Genomic DNA, 14602 nt, shown 5'->3' on the forward strand with positions numbered 1-14602 from the left:
GCCCTGCTCTATTGCCATGTACAGATAACTCGCCTGCACGCTCTGTGTTTATATGCAAATAATTGTTATTAATATATAAACAGCGGGGCATCAATATGTTAATAGCGTTGGACCATCTGCATTGATATGTAAATAGAGGTGGCATTCAGATGTATATCATGCCCCCTGAGGTCCCTCCATTACCTCTGCTGAATGCTGCCCACATGGGAGGTAAAAGGGCATGCTTGAAAGTCCTGCCTGCAACTGTGGTCACCACCATCAGCCTGTTCTGCAAAGGTAAGCAAATTGGAGGGGGTGAAGAGAAGGGGGAAGGTAGTGCGGGGTGTGCAGAGGTAGGCAGAGAAGGAATTACAGTTTTGGGTGCACAGGTGAGCCAGGAGGGGATGTATAGACGTAAGGAAGGTGGGTGAAGATGAGCAGAGGAGACAAGCAGAATTAAAGGAGGGGGGGGGGGGGTTGGAGTGGAGAGGATGGGAGAGGTTTGGGGTGCAGAGGCTCACAGGGGTTTTAGGATGCAAAGGTATACTGACAGGGTGGATAAAGATGTAGGTTGCATGTAGGGTGGCCCATTCATTTCAATGGGCTGCTTTATGCACTAGAAATGCAGAAAAAGAGTCCTTGATCCTTTAGCAAAATCACGCGATGCCACAGTACCATAGGATTTTGTGCATTTGAAAACGCACATGTCAGCTGATGGGCGAGGGTGTCATTCACAAATAATGGCACTACTGTGTACTGTAATTTCTGTGTTGTCAGGAAAGTGATTTTGCATGTGTTCTCAACACACAAACGTGAACGCAGGCTAAATGGCTCAGTTACATTGATGATAAATGTAAATCTTCTCATTACATTGGTGGTTACTGCAAATGCTCCTATTACATTAGTGGTCAGTGTACATCCCCTTTACATTGGTGGCCAGTGTAGAAACTCCTCCTTATATTGGTGGTTGTTAAAAAAAATCCTAACTTGCATTTGTAGTCAGTTTCAAATGTTCCCTTACATTGGTGGTCCATGTAGAAGTCCACTTTAAATTGGTGGTGAGTGTAAATCCCCCCTTACATTGATGGCTAGTGAAAAAATCCCCCTTTATTGGTTTGTTGATGTAAAATCTCCCATTACATTGGTTGTCAGTGTAACTTTTCCTTTTACACTGGTGCTAAGTACAGAATTGCCCTTACACTGCTGGTCAGTGTAAACCCCCCTTCACATTGGTGGTCATTCAGTGTAAATCCTCCTTAACATTGATGGTCGGTGTAGAAGTGTCACGTTACATTGGTGGTCAGTACAAATCTCCTTGACAATGGTTGTCAGTGTACATTCCCCCTTACATGGAGGTCATTGTAACTTCCACTTATACTGGTGGTTGGTGTAAATTACATTGGTGTCAGTGTAGAAATCCCGCTTTATATTGGTGGGTGGCATAAAATATTCCCTTACATGGTGGTCAGTGCAAATCCCCCCTCACATTGGTGGTCACTGTAAATTTCTCATTACATTGGTGGTCAGTGTAGAATCCCCCATATATACTTGACAAAGATTTCCAGCTTTGCTCTATCTACATGATTCAGAATTTGCCACAGTGTACAGCCTCTTAACTAATCCCATCCCCCCACCAGCTTTCTGTCTATTGATAGGTCTCCTTTAACTCCTCACTACTTACACTCCAGTCTATGGAGTGCAAGTAGTGAGAAGATGATGTCCTCTATCCTTTAGCAACCAATCAGTGAGCAGTATTGATGTACAGTAATCTCTAGCAACCAAACAAGCAGAAGTCATGTGCAGTAACCTCTAAAAGCAATCAGTGAGCTGCAATGCGTGCTGTAACTCCTAGCAGCCAGTCAGTGAGCAGTAATGATGTGCCTGAGTGAGGATACTCTGGCAACCAATCACAGTCGTCACTACCTGATCTGATTTAGTAAACCAAAAGAAAATGTCTGCACGGGTCCAATCTATATTAAAGACAGCCCTGAAAAAGTATTTGCTTAACCCCACTCTGGAGGGCAACCACAGCTGAAAAGACTACGGGGCATATAGCATACATAGTATAGACCTAATTAAAAAACGAACAAGAAAACTGTATATAAAAATTTAATAAGCATAATTGACATTTTTCTCCCCACAAATCGAGCTTTCCTTGAAAAAAAAAAAAAAACAATATTTTGTACTTCCTGCTATAATAAATATCCCCAATCTTTTTTAAAAAGCAAATGTTTTCCTCAGTGTTGGCTGATATGTATTCTTCTACATATTTTTGGTACTAAAAATCCCAATAAGCGTTTATTGATTGGTTTGCGCAAAAGTTATAGCGTCTACAAAATAGGGGAAATATTTATGGCATTTTTCTTCTTTTTTATTAGAACTGCAACATTATGGTGGACAGATCAGACACTTTTGACACATTTTTGGAACCATTGGCATTTATACAGCGATCAGTGCTATAAAAATGCACTGACTACTGTGTAAATGTCACTGGCAGGAAAGGGGTTAACAGTAGGGGGTCGATCAAGGGGTTAAGTGTAATACCTAGGGATGGAATAGGCGCTTCATTTTGACGTAGACAGCACGAGCCCCCTGCTCGTAGGAGATAAGCATTGCTGTTTTATTTGTTTATGTGAGTATCCTGTATTATATTGTAATAAACATGCCGATTGTTTAAAATTACTACACTGTGGTACTCCCCCTCTTTTGATTTACTCTTGCTCCCATTGAGAGACAAAGACGTAAAAGAGAAATAAGGACCCATTGTGATAACTATCCAGGGATATGGGGAGAAAAACCTAATACATCCAGCGTTTTGTGTAAATGCGGTTACCTCCTTACCGCAAGGTAAGGAGCCACTACCTATCAGTGTGTGTTTGCACAAAGTGGAGAAACACCTGGATGCTTTCACCTTTTCTGGAATTGTTGCACATTTAAATATTTGCACAGCGAAGCACTTGCACTTTGGAAGATTTTTCACTAGATGCATGGTTGAACGCCAATATATTTATATGCCGATTTACACATAGAAGAAGAATAGACTATCGCTTATTTTTATTTTATTATTATTTATTATTGGATTTAATCTATCTGTGTGGTATTAATTTATATATCAGCTGCTACACTGTTTGTATTAATTTGCACAGGTTAGGTTCACAAAACGTGTGAATTTTGTTCTTTTTTGCATGATATCACTATTTATACACCCTCTTAGTGTATTATATACATACTATTGTATTTTTTTGATATGATTCACTTTGCAGTTTATTACGGATTTTTGCACAGACTTTTTATTGTTTACATTTGCATAGATGATATTTTGGATTTTTGCATGTGATATGTCTTTTCTGATGTCAGGTAACACTTTAATAGTAAGGTGAAGATACCAATACTTCTTTGTGTACACGATCGTATTATACTTTAATTTATACTCTAATGCCTCGTACACACGATCAAACAATCCGGTGGAAAAGTCCGCCAGACAATCCGCCCGTGTGTAGGCTCCGGCTGACTTTTTTTTACCCAAAAGTCCGGCGGACTAAGAAAGTATTTTTGCACTCCAATCTTTCCGCATTTCGGCGGACAGTAGGGCCGTGTGTGTGCCAGTCGGCCGTACTTTTGAAATGAACGGACTTTTCCCGCCCGAAGAGAAGACCGGGCCACCGCTTGCAAAAGAGCTAGAAGAAGGCGCGGTGGCCCGGCAAGAAGAACCGAAGAGGGGGACAAGACCCCCGAAGTCAGAAGAAGAGGTCGGTGGCGAAGAAGAAAGCCGGACTCTTCCACTAGTGAAAGAGCTAGCAAAAGAGCATAATATAGCAGAGGAGTCCGGCGAGAAGACCCCCGAAGACAAAGAAGACCCCTGGAGCTGTGCAATAAACTATTTTAACCCTTGTGTGTTGTGTTTTTTTTTCTTTTTTTTTCACAGGTGAATGGGTAGGGGTACATTGTACCCCATACTCATTCACATAGGGTGGGGGGCCAGGATCCGGGGGCCCCCTTATTAAAGGGGGCTCACGGATTCTGATAAGCCCCCCACCCGCAGACCCCGGTAACCAAAGGCCAGGGTTGTCGGGGAGAGACCCTTGTCCTCATCAACATGGGCACAAGGTGCTTTGGGGCGGTTGGGGGAGCGCGGCCTGGTACGGCTCGGGAGGGGTGAGGGGGCGCTCGCTTGTCCCCACCCCCTTTCCTGGCCAGCCGGGTACCGTGCTTGGATAAGGGTCTGATATGGACCTAGGGGGGGACCCCCACGCCGATTTTTCGGCATAGGGATTCCCTTTTAAGTCTATACCAGGTGACGGGGCCAGAAACACCTCCTTCGCTGGTCCCAGCTATCTGGAGACGTGCTCAAAATGAGCAGACTTTCCTCTGCGTGTGTGGGCGAGTCCGTTCATTTCAAAAGTACGGCGGATAGTCCGGCGGACTTAGTATGCCGTATTAGTCTGCTGCAAAAATACCGTGTGTGGGCAGGTAGCTCGTTCGGAAAGTCCGCCAGACTAAGTCTGCCGGATAGTCTGCTACGTGTGTACATGGCATAATTTTACTATATTCCTTGCTTTCTTATATCTGTTGCATTCTGCAACTACTGGCTCTTTACCAGGACTGTGGATTATAGTAACTTATCTCCCACATCTTCATCATTCTTGATCCTATTTTATTACTCTGTAGAACAGCGCAAGACCAACCTCTTGATCTAAATACCTAGGGAGTGATTATTTTTTTTTCTTTTTTTTTTTTTCATTTAAAAGTTTTTATTGAGTACAACAGACAGGCCAAAAAAGCCCAACAACATACATTTGTACATTAAGAATAGGCTAATGAACACAACAATAAGAACGTTGCAACCACTAATAGGGGCCTAGCGAATCGATGGTTGTTAGTATGGCTCCATCTCCCCTATGTGGGACTGATTATAGATACATCAAAATAAGACTTTGTTATTGCCACAAGTCAGCTGCATCCAAACAATTTTTCAAACATGATGAAGAGGTACTTGGTCACGGAGACTAGAAGACAGACAGGTAAGGATAGGCGGAGAGAGCAGGATCAATAAAAATAAAAAGAGAAGGGACTAGCGTTAGAGGGGAAGGATGAAAAACGGGGGGGGGGGGATTGGTTGTAAAAGCAGATGGTTATGGAATCATGCACGGTTACAACTGCTCTACCGAGGGGGGTCACAGAGGTGTTATAATCTTGAGATAACCGGAAATCGTGCCAGTAGAACCAGGTTTTATTGAATTTTTCCTCTTTTCGATGTAATGTGGCCATCAACTGTTCCATCAGGTTAATTTCATTTACCACAGCTATCCATTGACCAATAGTAAGGGGTTCCGTACATTTCCACTTTTGCGGAATACATATTTTAGTGGCATTAAGGAGATGGATCAATAGGGACTTCTTATACCGACGCCTTGACATTGGAGTGAGGTGAAGTAAGCACTGTGCAGGGTCATCTGTCTGTGAAATGTCTGTCAGTCTAAAAATCACACATCTGATAGTGTCCCAGAAGGGCCTGACCCGAGGGCATGTCCAGAATACATGCAGTAGTGCACCGTCAAATTGTTGACTTCGCCAGCAGGTAGAGGGAACTGAAGGGTAGATCTTATGTAGAAGTGTTTGTACTCTATACCAGCGGGTCAGAATCTTAATCCCCACCTCCTGAAACCTACTCGCGATTGAGGAATGGTGAGCAAAAAGCAAAATGCGTTCTCTCTGGTCCGTTGAAAAGGTCCAATTCAGGTTGTTTTCCCACTTCAGTAGATAGGGAGGTATATAGCTGTCTTGGGGCTCAATCAGCATCCTGTGCATTAATGACTGTAGATGACGGAGAGGGTAGGATCTAGATATAACCTCTCAAAGTCAGATGTGGAGGGCATGAAATGTGAGGCGGTGAGAAAGTGTCTAATCTTTGTTGCTCGCCATCTATCTAGAGGGGGGCGACAGCATTGCTTGAATTTCCTCAATAGCGCACCATCGGTCCCCTTGAACAAAATCTTGAAGTCTATATCTGTTGGTTGAGAGGAATTCCCTGAACCTCCTCCCCGATGTACTAAAAGGAAACTCTTGGGCTCCAATAACCGGTGACAAAGGTGAGGGGGTGTGGAGGGTCATTGTGACGCAACCCGATTTTAATACTACCGACAGCGTAGTACCAATCAAATGGTGGGATTTTATGTGCACCGGCAGGGTAGAAGTCTGCCACAACAAAGTGAACAGCGGAAAGGGGGACATTGCCCGTTCCACCCCCACCCACTCCTTCTCTGAGAAATGCTTGGTCCAGTCTAGGGCTTTGGCTAGATGGACCGCGTAGTAATATTTAAATGGGTCTGGGAACTCTATACCACCCGTTCTTTTGATAGGGACAGGACGCAATGAGACAGTCTTTTAAATTTTTTTATTTTTTTTTAATAAAATTTTTATTGAAAAGAAATAATAGGCACAGAAATACAGATGTACAGAGATCTCCAACAACTGGAGGAGTAAGATGCCAACAAAGTTTCAAAATAAACATGAAATGAGTTTGGTGAGGCTGTGCATATAAACACTCTTAAACTGACATGTCCATAAAGGTGTGAGATACAAGGATACAGTCTGATAGGTTCAGGTCAACTACCAAGAGTGAAAGAGAAGGGAATTAGAAACTAAGAAGGGCCTGATATGGTTCGCAACATGGTGCTATGGAGATCTCCGTCTCGGTCAGATAAGGGGTCCATCTGGGGGAGAAAGTTGGGGCCAAAAGTGTGAGGGGTTGGATCTGCCCCAGTGAGGTCTTGGGGTAAATGATAGGACAATTTAGGTATCAGACTTTCCAGGTCGCGTCATGTAGTAACCTGAAAGAGTTCCATGGATAATGGTGGTAGTGATGTGTTGTTGGGAATCTGTGCCCTTGAGATGTAGTGGTATGTGTGTGTGCCTGGGCTGGGATGCCAGGGCTCAGGAATCGGTCGAAGGAAGGGGGCAGAAGGGGGAGGATGAAAAAGAGAAAGGAAAAGGAGGGAGAAAGAAAAAGAGGGGGGGGCAGTAGGGAGGGCAGAGGGGGAAAGCAAAGGTACAGGAGAGACTTAAGTTGTCTGGGGTCCCCTTCCCCATGACCCCCCCCGGAGCATGCTAAATGATACATGGCTTGTCTCCTCACCCGCCTCCCGAGTACTGAGATCTCCAATTCCAATGAATACTAGGGTTTGTAGATCAGAGCATCAAATCTACAGTTCAAAATGTCCTTATCTGTATGCGTCAGAGTAATCGGTAGTGGTCTGGAAGTGTTTCCAACAAGCCCATTTTGTGCTGAATTTAGAGGGGGTGTCCCTGGATATGTGAATCAGCTCCTCCATTTCAGCTGTTTTGTTGATTCTGGTGAACCACTCTTTAATGGAGGGAACTCTGGATGAGCCCCAGTGAACAGGGATACACTGTTTATCCGCGTTAAGCATGTGCATAGCTAGAGAGCCATGATAAGCTCGTCTCGGTAAGGGTGAGAGGTGGAGGAGGCATTGGGATGGGGTTGGGTCAATGTTGTATGTGGTAATTTGGGTGGTGAGTCTGCATACTTCTCTCCAGTAACTCTGCAGTGAGGGACACGACCACCAGATGTGAAGTGGCGTTCCCCTGTCTTGGTTGCACCTCCAGCAAATGTCGGTGGTGTTAGGGGCAAACTTGTGTAAGAGAGAAGGTGTACGGTACCATCTCGATTGAATTTTATAGCCATTCTCTTGAGTGCTAACATTTAACGATCCCCTGTGAATGGTATGGAAGATGGCATCCCATTGCTCGTCACTGATTGATAAGGCTAGATCTTCCTCCCACCGTTTGCACGCAGTGGTGGAACCAGGACGCTCTTCGTCAAAGAGTAGGTTGTGGGTGAACGCTATCAGATGTCTTTGGGGGGTTGATTGAGTGCACAGTTTTTCGAATGGAGTTAGTGGCCTAGAGCATTGAGAGTTCATGTTTAGAGACCGCAGGTAATGTGCAATTAATAGGTAGGTCCAGGGAGGGATGGGTGGTCTATCTAAGTTACTGGCGATGACCGGTGCGGGAACGAGTTTCCCTCTCTCGTAGAAGTGGTAAGCATTCAATCTGTCTTTTGGCCAGTTATCTGACAAAAATTCTGGAGACAAGCCGGGTGGGAAGTCTGGGTTGCATTTAATTGGGGTTAAGGGTCCCGGAGTCGATGAGATTTTCGTACGGGAACAGATCTGCTGGAAGCATTTTAGCGTAGGGCGTATGAGGGGGTGGAGGATGGTGGAGATAGCAACATGAGTTGGTTTCATCCAAGGTAAGGAGGCGAGTGGAAGGGGTGAGAAGGACGCTTCCAGAGAAACCCATTCTTTGTAGGGATCGCGAACATCCCAGTCAACAATTCTAGTTAAATGGACTGCTCTGTAGTAATTAAGTATGTATGGAAAGCCCAGGCCTCCAAGGTGCTTAGGGCGTGATAGAGTCTTAAGGGAGATTCTAGGTTTTCGGTTCCCCCATAGGAACTTGGAGCAGATGGCATTATACGTTTTAAATCTTTTAAATTTTTAGCCCCAGAGGAAGCTCAAAAACTCTCCACGGACCGAGAGTAGAAAGTGACGTGGGATCGCTATTGGTAATGTTTGGAGGAGGCACAATAATTGTGGCAAGACGCACATCTTTAAAATGCTATTCCTACCGAGCCAGGGGAAAGAATTCTTGTGCCAATGTTGAAGATCTAAGCATAAAGGGAGTGATTCTAACTGTGGGGGGATGGGACTGCCTGGGTGAGGAGTCCAATCGTTGTTCATACCTAGTACGAACAACAGATCGTTCTCCTCACCCCCGACAGCACAGAGATCGGTCTGGTTACATTGACAGATCTCTGTTCTGTCTCTGTGTGGAGCGAAGGTAGGTGCCCGGCGGTCATCGTGACCACCGGACATGCGCATCAGCTTTGGCGTCACGCTGTGGGCGCATGCACGCCCTCTAGTGGTCAAAAAGAGAGCCGAAGTATAGCTACAACAGTTCGCCCAGGGCAGCCAACCTGCCGCAGTACAACTGTGGCGGCTGGTCGGGAAAGGGTTAAACAAAAGTATGTTTCTGCAGAGAAGTATAATGAGTTATCAAAGAGTTGCACCTATATACAGTATCACCTGAATACCAAAATTGATGTGAAAACATATACAGTATATACATAAATAATAGTGCGCTTCTGGTTACCATGCAAGAAATGAATTACTGAAAATGTATCAATATACAATCAAACAGTAAATTGAATAGTCCATAAAGTTCAATATAGTAATAAGTCCATGTGCCAATAGCATTGAAAGCATATAGTGGAATAAAGGTGTATCTAATTTTTCTCAAGATAATAATATATCCCACCGGGCAGCAAACCACATGAATTGTTAAGTAATTCCACCATACACACATCCCCTCCACCATAATTAAGCTGCCTTGTACCAGATGAGTGTGATCTCCAATTACAGAGATCAAACACATGAGAAATAAGTGACGTCTCTGGGTGTCTCTAAATGGAATCATTATGATCCACTGGGTTTCAACATATTGATATGATATATGATATTCCCCAATAGTGATGGGCGAACAGTTCGCCCGGCGGTCGTTTCGCGGCTAATTTTGTCTGTTCACGGTCCGCCCGGCGGACTTCCGTGTTTACTGTGTAAAAGAACTTTGACCTATGATGACACATCCATCATGGGGTACAGGACAGCCAATTGAGACATTACAGCACATGGACACTTGGACATTCCCCCTAACTTATAAATACACCCGATCCGGTGGCCATTTTACATTCTTTCTTCTGTCACTATAGGGAGAGGTTGCTGTGTGGAGCAGGGAGAGATTGCAGTGACCCAAATCGCTAGCTATTTGGTACACAAAAGTTCTTTTCAGGACTGGTATAGGTGTTAGGTGTATATAGGTTTGCTGTGCTACTGATTGTTGCAGCAGCCTGAGTGTCTTTTGTCAGTTTAGAGAAAGGGACAGGACGGTGTGTCTGCTGTAGGGACAGTCAGTTTAGTCATTAGCTGTTACTATCAGGTCCACAAAAGTGCTATTCCAGTTATTGTTCCAGTAGCCTCTGTTTTGTCAGTTTATATAGGGACAGGCAGGAAGCAGTGTGTGAGGCAGTGAGGGACAGTTTAATCAGTAGCTGTTACTATATTAGGTCCACAAAGGTTCTTTTCAAGACTGGTATCAGTGGTATGGTAATAGGCTTGTACATGTATAATATCCTTTTTCCAAATATAGAAAGAATATTATACTTGACTGCTGCCCTTCTGCTGCAGTCTGCTAATCATTCACAACCTACTTGTTCCACAAAGGTCCTTATAAGGACTGGTAAGGTAATAACCTGGTGTAGGGTGCTATAGTACATAGGGTTGAGTGAGGTACAGTCTGCTATTCTATAAGGACTGGTATAGGTCCACAATACATAGGGTTGAGGTGCACTACTGCTGACCGCTGCCCTATACTGCAGCAGTCCTTCATCAGTATAGGGACTGACGTACAGTCTGCTAATCACTCACACACAACCTACTTGTTTCACAAAGGTCCTTATAAGGACTGGTAACTTGGTCTGTTTAGGGTGCTACAGTACATAGGGTTGACAGGCAGAGGAAGAGGCATGCCCTTCCGCAGGGGTGGTAGGGGTAGGGCAGGAGCAACAGGCTTGAGCCAAAGTGGGAAGTTGCAGAAGGTGCGTTCAATTACTTTAAAGGACGCACCAGACTTGGTTGAGTGGCTCACTCAGCCTTACTCTTCTGCACCCTCCTCATCCTCTCGATCTGCACCCTCTTCTTCACTCTCTGCTATGTGCACCCCCAAAGACACTACCACCAACAACACCACCACCACCACCACATACCTTCCGCTTGAGTCACAGGAATTATTTTCCGATCCATATCAAGACATTTCTGATGCGCAGCCACTCTTGGTATTGGATCAGGAAGAGGAGGTAGCAACAACCGCTACTCAGCAGTCTGACGACAGTACCCAGATCAGCCCAAGGAGGAGGTTGGTCCCCGGTGTTGCTGCCTACTCCGAGATCTCTACTTATAGCGGTGGAGAAGGTGACGTCGACCATGGCGTGTCTAGTGATGTCACGTGGGTGCCCACAAGAGAGGAAGAGGAGGGGAGTTCAGAGGGAGATATGGACCAGCAGATAGGGAGGAGAAGCAGGAATAACTTACATTGCACAGGAGGGACAAAGCAGACTGCTAATGCATCAGAAGCGAGTCATCGACCATGTACGGTCACATCTGGCGCTCCCAGGACACCGGCACATGGCTCCGCAGTGTGAGCTTTTTTTAACGTGTCCGCTGCTGACAATAGCATTGCCATCTGCAATCTTTGCAGTCAACGCATTAGTCGTGGTAAGCCCAACACTCACCTAGGGACGACCGCCTTAAGAAGGCACATGAGCAGCCATCACCGAGCCGAGTGGGAGCAACGGAACACACAAAGCCACACTCCAGGCTCTCACCGTCCAGCCTTGTCTTCTAATTCTCCTTCTCCTCTCTCCTCACAATAGTCCTCCACTCCACCTTCCATCACGCCAAGCTCAAGTTTTTCTGCAAAAAGGCAGGCTTCCGTGGGCCTAATGTTCGAGCGTAAAAAAAATGATGACGCCGGATAACCCTCTTGCCCAACGGTTGACGGCTGTCTTGTCAGAACTCATAGCCCGCCAACTACTGCCATATAAACTGGTGGACTCAGAGGCCTTTCGCAAATTTGTGGCCATTGGAACACCACAATGGAAGGTCCCAGGAAGGAAGTATTTCTCAGAGAAGGGCATCCCAGAGCTATATGGCCATGTTCAGCGGCAAGTGAATGTATCTCTGGCACACAGTGTCGGTGCCAATATACATCTGACCACAGACACGTGGTCTAGCAAACACGGGCAGGGAAGGTATATCACTTTTACTGCCCACTAGGTGAACCTTCTGACGGCCGTCAAGCATGTAACCCGTGGCACCCGTGTAGATTTGGTTTTACCGCCACGGATTGCATGCAGGCCTGACTCTTCTTCTCCTCCTCCTCCTACTCCATCCTCCTCCCTCTCCTCCTCGGCTGACTCCTCCTTTTCCGCTGCTAGCGTCTCTTCCGATGCGCCGCCCAAGCTCCCCAGAACCTATTCGACATGCCAGATGAGACGTTGCCATGCCATGCTGCGTCTGTTGTGCCTGGAAGCCAAGAGCCACACTGGCCCAGCACTCCTTTCAGCTTTGCGTTCACAGGCAGATCAGTGGCTAACACCGCTCAATTTGACAGTTGGTAAAGTGGTGTGTGACAACAGTGCCAATCTGCTTAACGCATTGAAACAGGGCAAAATCACGCACGTGCCATGCATGGCACATGTCTTAAACTTGGTCGTGCAGCGATTCCTTGTCAAATACCCTGGGGTCCAGGACATCTTGCGGCAGGCAAGGAAAATCTCGGCCCATTTCAGAAGATCTTACACGGCCATGACTCGCCTTGCTGACATTCAGCGGCGACACAATCTGCCGGTCAGACGTCTTATTTGCGATTGCCCGACGCGATGGAACTCAACCTTCCATATGCTTGATAGGCTGATCCAGCAGAAACGTGCAGTTAACGTCTACCTGTATGAACTCTGCGGCAGAACAGGTTCTGGGGAGCTGGGGGGTTTTTCACCGCGCCAATGGCTGCTCATGCCCGATGAATGCAGACTTTCGGCGCCCATTTGAGGAGATCACCAAACTAGTCAGTCGCAGCCATGGCGCCATCAGTGACATGGTACCTTATGCCTTCTTTATGGAGCGTGCATTGCATCGTGTCATTGATCAAGCCGTGGAGGAGCAGGAGCGGGAAGATGAGGAAGTCGCAATGCTGGATGAATTCCCAGGGGGGGGCTACTCTATCTGAGACAAGTCAACAACAGGAGTCTGAAGAGGAGTCAGAGGAGGATGGTGCCGGGGCGGATGAGGAGGAGCAAGAAGAGCATGCTTTAAACCTTTCTGGGATCCCTGTTGTGTGTGGATGGGGAGAGGAGAATGAAGAGGACGACATTATCCTGGATGATGAGCAGGAGTCAGGCCACCACACGGCTTCCACTTTAGTGCAAATGGGGGCCTTCATGCTCCAGTGTTTTATCAGGGAACATCATATAAAAAGCATAAGGGTCAAGGACCAGTACTGGGTGGCAACGTACTTAGACCCCCGGTACAACACAAAATGGCGGAAATGTTACCGCCGTCACAGAGGGCTGGCAGAATGGAGCACTTCCAGGCCTTGCTTCGAGAAATGCTGCATTCTACCTTTGCGTGCGCTGGCAGAGGAGCAATTCCCACTCCCAGAGAAGGAGTTGCGGGTACCAATCCAACAGCGCCTGCAAGAAGAGACCGGTTTGAAGATGTGTTGGTGACTTCGGATATGAGGTCATTCTTTCAGCCGACCCATCGACAGGTGTCATCCGGATCCAGCATCAGTGAACGCCTAGACCGTCAGGTGTCCGACTACATCGGGTTAACGGCCGATGTGGACGCTCTGAGGAGTGATGAACCCCTGGACTACTGGGTGGGCAGGCTTGACCTCTGGCCAGAGCTTGCCCAATTTGCAATGGAACTGTTGGCTTGCCCCTCGTCCAGTGTCCTATCTGAAAGGACGTGCAGATATGTGCCATTTATAGGTTGCAGATATGTGCGATTTACAGGTTAGCGAATGCAGTTATGTGCGATTTACAGTTTGCAGAATGCAGTTATGTGTGATTTACAGTTTGCAGAATGCAGTTATGTGTGATTTACAGAATGCAAATATGTGCAATTTACAGGTGGCTGAATGCAGTTATGTGTGATTTACAGTTTGCAGATATGTGCAATTTACAGGTTGCAGAATGCAGATATGTATGATTTACAGGTTGCAGAATGCAGTTATGTGAGATTTACAATTTGCAGAATGCAGTTATGTGCGATTTACAGAATGCAGATATGTGTGATTTATGCCGCGTACACACGATCAAACAATCCGGTGGAAAAGTCCAGCAAACTCAAGTCCGCCAAACAATCCCCCCGCTCGCCCCCCTTTCCTGGCCGGCCGGGTAGCGCGCTCGGACAAGGGTCTGTTGTGGACTTGGGGGGAACCCCCACGCCGATTTTTTTCGGCGTAGGGGGTTCCCCTTTAAGTCCATACCAGGCGGCGGGGCCAGCGACGTCTCCTTCTGTCGCCGCTGCCGCCTTCCGTTCTTCTTCTTCTTCTTCTTCTTCCTCTTCTCCTTCTTCTCCTGGAGATGTTGACTCGACGCTCTCTCCGGCCACAATGCCAGGGACGCGATGCGCGGCCACTTATATAGGGACAAGGGGCGGTGTCACTTGGCTTTATGTCACATGGGTTGGTGTCACATGGTGACCCCGCCCCCTTACGATGTCACAGTCCCCATGTGACATCAACCCATGTGACCAACCCATGTGACATAAAGCCATGTAACAACGCCCCTTGTCCCTATATAAGTGGCCGCGCAGCGCGTCCCTGGCATTGTGGCCGGAGAGAGCGTCGAGTCAACATCTCCAGGAGAAGAAGGAGAAGAGGAAGAAGAAGAAGAACAGAAGGCGGCAGCGGCGACAGAAGACCGGGCCACCGCCTGTAAAAGAGCTATAAGAAAGCGCGGTGGCCCGGCAGAAGAACCGGG

Source organism: Lithobates pipiens, unplaced genomic scaffold (genome assembly GCF_037356315.1).
Source record: "Lithobates pipiens isolate NorthernLeopardFrog02 unplaced genomic scaffold, aLitPip1_a1.2 Scaffold_25, whole genome shotgun sequence".
NCBI classification, from domain to species: Eukaryota; Metazoa; Chordata; class Amphibia; order Anura; family Ranidae; genus Lithobates; species Lithobates pipiens.